We start from the raw sequence: 11,614 nt of genomic DNA on the forward strand, positions 1-11,614 counted from the left end.
AACAACCCAAACGTTTTTTCAATGTGTAAAATGGTAGGGCAAACGATGGTACATTCTTATTTTGGAATACAATGCAGCAATTAAAAGGAACTAACTTTTGATACATACAATAACTTTGATGGATCTCAAGGGGATTATGATGCATTAGAATAGCCAATCTCAAAAGTTTACCTACAGTATGATCCCATTTATATAATATTTTTCCTTTTCTTTTTTGACATTTTTATTGAGCTACAACTGATATAATACTTTTGAAATGAAAAAATTATAGAGGTGAAGAATATATTTGCCAGATTTCACCAGTTTTCACAAGTACACATAAAAATCTAAATAAGCTTTTTAGATTGTACCAATGTCAATTTCCTGGTTTTGCTACTCTGCTCGAGTTATGCCACATGTCAGTCTTTGGGAAATTGGGTAAAGAGTGCAAGGGACCTCTCTATACATTTCTTGACACTTCCTGTGCATCTATAATTATTTCAAAATAAAAATTTTAAGAAAAGCAGTGTGCAGAATTGTGTGTAATATGCCTTACTGTTTTGAGGGAAAAGGCGGGGGAAGTGTAAAATAATACATATTTGTTTTTGCTAACTTAGGTACAAAGGAACTTCAAAAGAAGTTCAATGATTCCTTGAATGTTATGTGGGAAGGACCTAAACAGATGAGGTGACAATGGTGGAAGAGAATATCTTTTCATATACTTTCTACCATTTAATCTCTTTCATATTGAAAAATAAATTATTTATTATTTTAAGCATAAAAATAATTATAATGACTATCTCCACCATTCATAAAAAATATTTTACACCAAAAAATTAAAGTGACATAATTCTTGGATACAAGCAAACGTTCAAATTGAAGTAGTGCTACTTCATGAAAATAGTCCTTTGTCATCAATACTTCGCTTTTTTTCTTGTTGATTAAAGGAAATTTGACCACTGCTCAGCACTGGTCTTGGAAATGATACTTGGAAGCACCGCATTAGCTCACACACCAATTTTATCCAGATGCCAAAATGAATTGTTCACTTTTTGATTTGCAGTCCTGCGGTTTAAGCATATACAGAGTATTATCCTCTTGGACTTTAGAAAGAGAAAACAAGAAAGAGATCTTTTAAATAACCTCCACAAATGAAATAGAATATGCCTTTCTGAACTGTAGTTTTCTTGGGAAATAGACTTGGATGGTGCTATCTGTACATGTCCCAAAAATGAAAACAAAGTGCAAGGATAATGCAAATGTTGAAACTCAAAAGAATTTTTGAAAACAGTCAAGAGGAAAAGAGGGGCCACAGTAAAAATGCAGGCAGCCTTTAACCACAATTTATTAATGCAACATATAAAAGTAAAATGCCAGCAACCTCAGATACTAATGGAAATCAATAAATACCAATGTGCATAGTGCTGCGACAATGGAAACCTCTGCTTTTTTATTTCTGTTCGAGTAAAGTGAAAATTGGTAAGGTAGACCAATAAATTATTAAAGATACTCTAAGGTTATTCACATTTAAAAATGTAGTATTCTACTAATGTAAAGAGTCATTTCTCCATTTCTCAATTTCTCCATGCATTTAAACTTTGGGCATGTGTATGTGTGTGTGTGTGTGTGTGTGTGTATCCAAATTCATTTTAACATTAGCAGTCTATACATTTACTTTTCTTATTGCTTCTTTCTACATGTTTACAAAGCAGTGATGAGTGTAGCCAGTATTCATAGTATTTATAGGATAATAGCCAATATTTATGGGATAAAGGCACAGTTACCTAGAGAAAGTAAAATATGAAGAACAACAAAATCAATTTTAAAAACTCTAAATTAATGATTTAAAAGTATACATGAAAAAACATCAATATATTAGCAATTCAAAATCTAGCATTATTGGGGAAAACAAAATGTCTTGAATTTCACAGAAACCCACCCTGTGAGCCAGACTCACGCAGTTCTGCAGGAAGGGAGCTCTGAAGTTGGACCATGTCCAGGAGTGAGTCTCTCTTTGCCCTCCCCTTGCTTCCATTGAAGCCACCGTCATCATTAGCATGTCTTCAAAATTTCTGAGCATTCAAAGCAACTCTTCAACCAAAGAATAATATCTGACTTTCTGCTTGGAGCCCTCTTCCCAGGTACCAGTTTGGCCCACTCCCTCACTCCCTTCAACTTTCTGCTCAAATGTCCCCATATCAAAGAAGGGCTTCCTTGACACTCCTAACTAGAGGATGCCACAACTCACCATTTTCTTCATAGCACTTACCGCCACCTTTTGCACTTCCCGTGTATGTCTCAGGACTGTGGATCCCATGAGAAAGGGGTTGAAAAGCTTGGTTCACTTCTGTATCCCCAGGATCTGGAGAAGGATAAAGAATCGGTAAAGCTCAATTTAAACTTCACAATGATTCTGTAAGTAAATGGATGCTAAGAGTTAAATGAGTTCCCCCAACATTACCAGGCTAATCAGTGGAGAAGTTTATGATTCAAACCCATGTCTTTGAGGGCCAAATCCCATGCTCTTTCTGCATATCATTTGGTCTCTCGCTTTCATAATATGACTTACGATAAATCTAGAAATTTTTATCAAATTTTTGTGGAAATGGGGCATGGTGAAGATTAACTGTCCACCTAAAAAGAAACGTCTTTTTCGTTTATTGGTTTGGCATATGACATATGTCCTCTCTACGGCAAAATTCTATTTTCAGAAACACACAAAGATAGCTAAGCATATGTATACTCATGAATACCAAACAAAGACAAAATGTGACACTTTGGGATAAGCCTAGAACCTAAATAGAAAATCTATTAAATTAACCACGACTGTTTACTCACCAATTTAGTAAATATTTATCGAGTATATATTTTTAATACTAAGGTGATACAAAGATGAATAAATGATAACCTATGTTCTTAAATGTGTTAAATGCCATTTGAAGATATAGACATATAAGTATAATCATAATATACAATATAATTACAATATAATGGAATTAGAGATTTTATAAATTGTTGTAAAAGCAAAGAGGAATTAGTGACCAATTCTCTTAGAAGAATCAAACAGAGTTGCAGTTTGAGCTGCATCTTGGAAGATGAGGAGGCATTCCCAGAACTACTCGTAATAGAGAAAGTAGCAAACACACACAGCTGGGAAATGGCACCTGTATACCAAGAAGTCAACATAGTCTGGGCACAAGGAGGCACAGCTGGAGCTGGGACTGTCAAACAAGCACAGTGATACTATCTGTGTTGGTGAGAAGTTTCAATGAAATAATGTATCTGAAATAGGTAAGCATAGTGCTTCACTTAAGTAGTAATTCTGGTACTTAAAAAGAAGGATTTGACATTTTTATAGTTCTAGAATTCCAAAAGAAGAAAATACATTTCCTGGTACAAAAATAAATAAACTGTTCCTCAAGTAAAATTTTTTCTATGGGTACTCATGCAATAGAAACAGTATACATATTAGTAGACAGAGCTGTACTCAAAAGCAGAGAACCCAGGCTTTTATCATCTGTTTTTAGTGAGAACCAATAAACATGACAGCACACTAGGAAGTAATGAAGCAATCCTATATTTAATTAGAACCAGCCATGATACGAACTTCACTTGCTTAGATAGCAGGTTGATTGTAGAGAAGAGAGCATAGGTTTGGTTTGCTCTTCTATTGATCATGACCTCAATTGTTAGGGAAATGACAAGATAATTTAATTCTCAAACACTCATTTGGAAGTGTCAATGATAAATGATCAGAAATATTGCTGCTCCTATTGCATTGCTTTTCTTATTAAATCATTCCTCTCCTTTCCTCGCTTCTCCTCCCTCCACTCAGGCCTAAGAAACTAACTCTTGATATTGGAGCGATAAAGCCTGTCACAATAAACCAAATCTTCTGTCACAATTTTTCTCCTTGTCTATTGTTTCCTCCTAAACATATTCAGTATGATACTTGCACAGAAACTTTATATTTCTGCATAACTGAGAGCCAACACTAATTCATCTGATTGTTTGTACCAGTAGGCACAAGAAAATGGTAATTTTCCTTTTCTTTGCACCTTACAATCACCTAATAAGCAGCTCTAATGCTGAGCTATTGAATTACACAATAAACAAAAATTTCCCATCATTTAACATTCGTCAAAGACTTAATGCTATAAGTCCACAAAAGCAAAAAGCAGAAGAGAAATGTGCACTTATCCAGTGAATTCAATCAATGCAAATGATAAATGTAAATTAATTATTCAAGCCATCAAAATCTATTGTTGTTGTTGTTTGGTAATGCCTAAATTATTTGGAAAAAAAATTATCCAAACTGTATATGAAAGCTTGGCCTTTGTTTGCATAACTGTGTGTAATAAAAATCCTTTGTATTTTAGTCAAAACATGGCTTAAGTGAATTTTGCAAATGAATAAAGACACTGGGGTAGTTGAGTATCATCACCCAGACATGAGCGTACATAGGGGTTTCATTGCTTAGAATGGGGATCAGAAACCATGATCTTTTGGGCCAAAGTTAGGGATTTTACTGCCCTGACCTCTGGGCCTGTGATTCTGCCCCTCCCCATGCCAACCTCTCAGACACTCAATGGGTGCATCTGGGGACCCCAACAGGCACTTCTTCCCCAAATCTCCACTGAGTATCAGGGACTTAGTGGGAAACAGAACTGCTAAGAGCCAAAAGCCAGGTAAGGAAATTATTTGATTGTCTACTTAATGTACAAGAGAATATTTGGCAATTATCTGGATGAGTTTATAAAAATGGTGGGCAACAGATATAATTTAGATTGCTAAATAGAGTCTCTGCTTAGGTTTCTAATTTGACTGTGTAACCCAGTGGTTCTCAATGGTGGCAATTTTGCCACCAGAGAATTTTTGTTAAGGTATGAAATTATTTTGGGTTCCTTGGGGGGCAGGGACAGGGGTTGCTACTGACATCTAGTGGGTAGAAACAAGGGATACTGCTAAACATCCTACATGAACGTGACAGCCCTACCACAAATAATTCTCTGCCCAAAATGTCAATAGTGCTGAGTTTGAAAAATACTGGTCATATTTGAGCAATTTTCTACAGAGAAACATTGGTCACCCTGAAAATTGGTTATATAGAAAAACAAGAAAAATGCAGTGAAACATCCAGATTAATCCCAAATAATAATGTTGTTTGTTTTTTGCCTTGGAGTGGAATATCACCTTGGTTTTCTTTAATTTGTAACCAGAGAGCATATTCAATGTTGTCCTATGAGGAAAAGACCAGTTTTAACTAAAATAAATATACTAATTAAAATATCAAGTGATACAGTGTTTAAACCCTGAGTTTTGGTCTACTTCTGATTTATAACAGGCCAAAGGCATCATTTCATCAGGCAGGGGAATCTTCCCTGTAGATGAAAACAATCTGGCCAGTCTGTCTGCCCTGTGTGAGCCTGAAGCAGTTGCTATAGCAAATATCTGCGTTTTATGAATACTACCGAGTAATACAAGCGGTCAAAATGAAAACAGACTTGATTAAATGCAGACTAAATGACCTTTAAAATTATTTCATTGCCTCTGGATAGTGTTTCGGATTATTGAGAACAAATAACTCAGTATGCACTTGGGCACCTCAGACTATCTCTATAAAAGGGCAGGACAGCACACAACCATGTGTCTGCCGGAGTCTCCCTCCTCAGAACACCCGAGGTGGCCGTGAGTGACACAGAGAAAATCATGTTTAAGAAATCACTCTTTAAGAAGCACAGCAGGATTGCTCGTGTGTGTTGGGCTCCACTTTACTAGCTGAGTATAGGGACACATTTATCATCTCAAGTTCATCTTTCTCCCTGCAGATTTGAATGTTCATGGTTCTAACAAAATTCAAAAACCAAACCCATGGCATAAAATGCAAGCATACCTGAGTAAATCATTAAGGGGTAAATTTTGCCTTCAAAACTTTTAATTTCATCCTTCCTCCAGGGCCCTCACATGGCTATTTATGACAAGCTTTTTGTGATTTGTTTTTGCCTTCTCTAGCTTTTATGTTATAGCTCAAAATTAGTCCTTCATATCCTCTAATGCTCAAAACTCTGTTTAAATGTTGTGGGCTCAAATCATCTACAGCACTAACAAACTAATACACATGTAGATGACTGATGGCCAATGTGATATGCCAAAAAGTATTTATAATTTTAAAAGAAAACAAGGAATGAATCTTTAGTTAAAAGACATCAGGCAGGGGCAGGGTAATTTTCTACCATCTCCTGAATCACAGCTTTTTCTAACATGATCAATAAAACTAGTTGCAATCTCACAAAATGCTGTAGATCTCACTTTCAACACTACATAGGATTTTACCAAAACTAAAGTCAAGCATACAGTATCAGGACTTAGCTCCCAAGAATCAGAAAGGAATTTCAAAGAGAAGAAAACTAAAGTCTGATCTGCCTCCAGGAAATATCCCAAATGTTTTCACTTTATATAATATAATCCTCTGTACAATGTTTAAGGTGGATCATCTTAGCCCCGTTTTTGAGACAAGAAAACTGAGACTTACAAGGATTAATAACTTGTCCCAAATCACATACTTATAGGAAGAAAAAACAGGATATTAAACAGCTCTGCTGACTCCAAATCCCCTGGTTTTTGAATAAATACCTGACTCCTAAGGTCTGACCAGAAAGAAACCAGCATCAGGTAAGCACTTACTACGTTCTTAGTTTGTTCTGGACTAAGTGATTCCACAGAGTAGCTGTTTTCATCGTCAAAACAAACTGTGAATAAGGTATTATCTATTCCGCGGTAACAGATGAAGAAACTAACACTCAGTGTGGTTGAGGTCACATGACTGGCAAGTTGTAAAGCCGAGCATGGACCCAGGGGAGTGTGGAGCTGGATTCTAATCCTAAATTTACTAAAGTTTCTACGTCATGTATTTTGTGTTTCGACTAAAAAACAACGATAATCATCAACGACCTAGCACACAAATTATTTTGAGCACAATTTTCTCCAACTTACATATTTTTTCTTCCAAACGAGAGGACATTCCACAACCTTGCATTCGCTGTTGTAATACTTAACTTCTTACTAGAGACGAATAATTATTTTGTATCTTGTCTGAATGTTTTTTAAATCAGTTTTAGGAATACTGACAAGTTTCTGTCCCCAGGATTTATTGATTTTCTTGTTCAGGATGGTATTTTAGGGTTTTTTTTGGGGGGTGGGGGGGAGAGGGGCGTAGAACAGGAAAAAGAAACATAATCTTAAACACTTTGGCAAAGAGAGGCTGTGCTAATGAAACATGTCAACAATCATAAAAATGAGAGAAAAGCAAATATTAATTTACAAGTTTTATCTTTAGAATGCAAAAACAACAAAAATATTTGAAAACATCGTATTATTTGCCTGAAGTTTTAACTTTTTACACAGAAACTTGCCTCCATGTAAAAATAGGTACCATGTCCCAAGTGCCCAAGTGTTTGAGATATCACCCAGTAACTTTCCATAAAAAGGAAAATACCTCCTGTCATGCATTACTCATCAAAGCAGAAGCATCTATATTTAATATTGCCATATATAGCAGTTTCAATGTACACTTTTATACACATCAGCTTCCATGGAAAAGGTCAGTGGCTATGGTGACTAAGTAACCTGGCTGGTCAAGGTTGTAGCCAGACAGGGAGGGACAGGAATTTGGGAGCAGACCAAGAAGGAAACCTGAGTTCCCTCGATACAAATGTGTACTTACAAATAAGCCCCTAAAGCTCTATTCTACTTTAATGCTTCGGATTAAAGTTTAGAAACACTATTTTCACAGACTAAATGACACCGACGTAATAACGCCGTTTCCTTTCCAAGTCTGGATATGAATTACTCAACTGGTGCTGTTGCCATAATTATCTAAACCACAGAACCGGATGAAAATGTTGTAATACTTTGTGATGATGATAATGATAAGGCTAATAATAATAATAAGGACCTCATGATAGTGTCACGAGGATTAAATTAGAGCAGGGAAGGGTATTTGAAATATTTGGCACAGAGTAAGCCCTCCTCATGTCAGTTCCATCCCTTTTAAAATCCTCCATCACTTTTAAAATGAGGCAGTTCATTTACAGGCAATGTGTCTTTATGACTGGAATCCAACTCAAGGCATCCTGATTATATATGGAGGAAATCAAAGACTTTGAAATTTGTTGGTAATATAGGATAAAAACCTAGTTGGACACTGATCTTATTCATTTAACTTCAAATACTCAAGTAAAAAAATAAAATGACGGATCCTTTCTCAAGTAGGCCCTTTTGATTCTTATACCCAGTCTAGCTTTGGGCAACTCGAGAATGTTGCCAGTTTTATGGATAGGTTCCTAGAAATTGCCCAACATTTCTCATAAATAATTTAAGCTACTTTCATTAAAAAAAAAAAAAAAAAACTCATGAAATATTTTGGGAATAAAAGTGGGCTTATTTTTATTTTTATTATGAAATTAAAAAGCTGCTGGATCACCGCTCTAGGGTATTGTTTCTAACATATAACAAGAGTGAAATGTTATGGATGAAAAGCACACCCCTTTCAAAACCTTCGATGAAATAGTTACTAGTGTTAGGTGGGCCATGGTGGCTCAGCAGGCAGAGATCTCGCCGACCATGCCCGAGACCTGGATTCGGTTCCCGGTGCCTGCCCATGTTTAAAAAAAAAAAAATTACTAGTTTTTTAAAAGAGTAAATATTTACATAATATATAAATGTGTTGAGAAAAGGAATCCTAGCGGGCTTACTAAATGAACTAGATTACCAAAGAAGTTGTGCCATTTGCCATATGCTGGCAATTGTGATTGCTTTGTTTTGTGTTTTGCATTTTTTAATGATTTTTTTTTTTAACAAAAAACAAAGCCCTTATTTGGAAGTGAGGTAAAAAACAAAGGGCTGAATCTGAGGATCATGCTTTACTGATTCAGATCCAGAAACAGGCTGTTTGGTTCAGGGTTGACTGAGGATTTGAAGCATCTGCAAGAAAGCTTAAGGGGAAACATTTAACAGCTGCTGAAGCTGAGCCACAAATACATGTAAACAATCCAGGAAAACACAACCTATTGTACATTAAATGCACATTTTATCATCTGTGAGCTTTTTGTTTCCATGTTTTAAAAATTTCCTTAGGGAATGACCGGTCTTTATAACTAAGCCATGCTTTCCTGTGCGTCCTTATTACTCACAGTGTGGTCGCTGCACTCACAGCATTGGGTGTCCTCTGAGCCCGTTAGGAATGTAGAAGCTCAGGCTTACATCCCAGACCTACGGAATCATAATCTGCATTTTAACCATCTCCCCAGATGATTCATATGACCATTAAACTTTGAGACATACAATTTAAAAAAAAAACAAACATTTCACTTCCATTTTATTTAAGGACTCCTTTATACTCACAGATATTGTGTATGCCAAGCATTGTACTAACAGCTTTACATACATACAAAAGCTGTAACAGCTTTTACATCAGAGGGCCTCATCCAGGCCACACATTAGAATCATCTGGGGAGATTTTAAAAATACCTGTATCAGGCCTTACTCCCCAGAGTGTGATTTAATTAGTCTGAGAAGAGGTCTGAGCAAAGGTATTTTTAAACTCCCCTGATGAATCAAATGTGCAGCCAGGGTTGGAAATAGTTCCATTATCCCATTTCATGCTTACCTGCATACATCCAGGTGTGTCTTATTACACCACATTAACGAGAAACCTACTCAATGGTTGCAAGGCACCAGGTCTTTCTGATTTCAAGGCTTGGCCTTGTATTTTATACCTACCAAAGAAGTATTGGGTCCTTTATACCAGTAACTGGTTTCAAATTCCCCACTGTGTGGTTACCCCAAAATGCAACACTCTGTGGGAAATGCTTAGAGGGGCAGGGCAGAATAGAGTAATCCTGACCTCAAGGATTTTAAGGTCAGGCAGGACTGGGATGGAAAGATGAAGAGCCATAAAACTGCTTTCCTACAAAATCTCAGCCCACTATTGAGCCTATTTAGGTTACTCAATTTGTGAAGGATGGATTGATGAATCACTCTATCATGACAGTTCCATCTCCAGACGTGTTTCCCGTACGTGTGAACAAAAGACATCTTGAAATCTGGTTATCCCAACATAGGATGACCAATGAGAGGATGGTGAATGGAATGTTCCCTCAGAGTCAGGATGCCTTCATGCATCGTTTAAGCAAGCCAAGTGTAGATGATTTTAGCATTTACTATAAATGGATCCCTGTATCTCCTTCTGTTCATTTTAGGTACAGGGAAAACTGTTCTTGTTCTATCAACTTCCAGTTAGCAGTTTTCAAAAGGATTTCTCCTTTCTTCTGAAATGTACAAGTAAATAAAAAGGAACGGGCATTTTCCTTTACAAACTATGCTTAGAATGGTGTTAAGTCATTCTCTTTGTCAGCTGGCCCAACTCCAGAGACTGGCTCTATCTCAGGGAGCACTGAAAATTCTAGTATAATCCTGAAATGCGGATGCTGACTTTGGAAGTCCAATTTAACTGACAGATATATGAAATGACACACAGAAAATTCTCCGTTGGAGTTAAGAGAATTCTAAGGAGCAATAGTTGAGCAGGAATGGCTATAATATAAATTCACTTGTTTTCTTATTTTTTATCTCACTTTTGATACAGAAACTCAGTTTCGTGATACATAAGATTGTATTCACATTAGATATATGCCTTTTTAAGGCAAATCTAAAAATTATACTGATCTGAAAGTTTGCCTCCAGAGAAAAACTGAAATAAAAGTTACCTTGCTTTTGTGCAAAAATATATATATAGCCTTCTCTTTAAATATTCTGTCCTTGAATTATGGCTATCTCAACCTCAAACTAATGAAATTTTTTAAAAGGACACACTGGTGAAGTAAATAATCAGCTCCCTTTATTTTGAATGTTATTTGTATTCTAACCTTTGACTTCATCAGAACCATGTTAATCAAAGGTCACAATGTTTCAAAATACTAGTATTTTAGCATTATACCAAAACTAGAAGTGAATGAGAAAATAACTGAGTTTGAATATATTAAAAACTTAGGGTTGCTTTAGAGATTCCTGTCTGCATTTGCACTTTTGAAATCTGCTATTTTAAATCAATGATCAACTCCCTCTCTCTTGGCTCGTGCATCTTTGTTTTCACAATCCTTGAGGAGTCAATACCACTTGCAAAGTACCCAGGAAGAGGGATTTAGAGATTGTAAATGATGAGCCTTGGCATCTACTAAAGAACTCAGATGCACTCTGCCCCCTGGTGGACTATTTAAGAGTGGGTTTTGAGGAAAGGTTCAGAAACTTCATTTCCACCTCCTTCTCCTACCAGCCAGCCTCTTCCCCCCTGAAAACTAAAGTGCTACAGTTGGAAGCCTTTGCCCCATCAATTACATATTCAGCTGAATCAGTTATTCCCTTTTATATAATATAAAAACTCTGAGGTACCTACCTAGCCCTCCACTACTAAAATAAGAACTACAGTAGATCAGTTCATCATTAGTGGTGATCATGGGTTTGCCTGAGTAAGAAAACAGAGAAATGGAAAATGAGATGCCGAGGATAGATGTGGATGTGGCAGGGGACTCTGGGGTGCGGGAAGACAGGTAGATATCTCTTGACAAAGAAGAGGAAG

This window comes from Tamandua tetradactyla, chromosome 5 (genome assembly GCF_023851605.1).
Source record: "Tamandua tetradactyla isolate mTamTet1 chromosome 5, mTamTet1.pri, whole genome shotgun sequence".
NCBI lineage: Eukaryota > Metazoa > Chordata > Mammalia > Pilosa > Myrmecophagidae > Tamandua > Tamandua tetradactyla.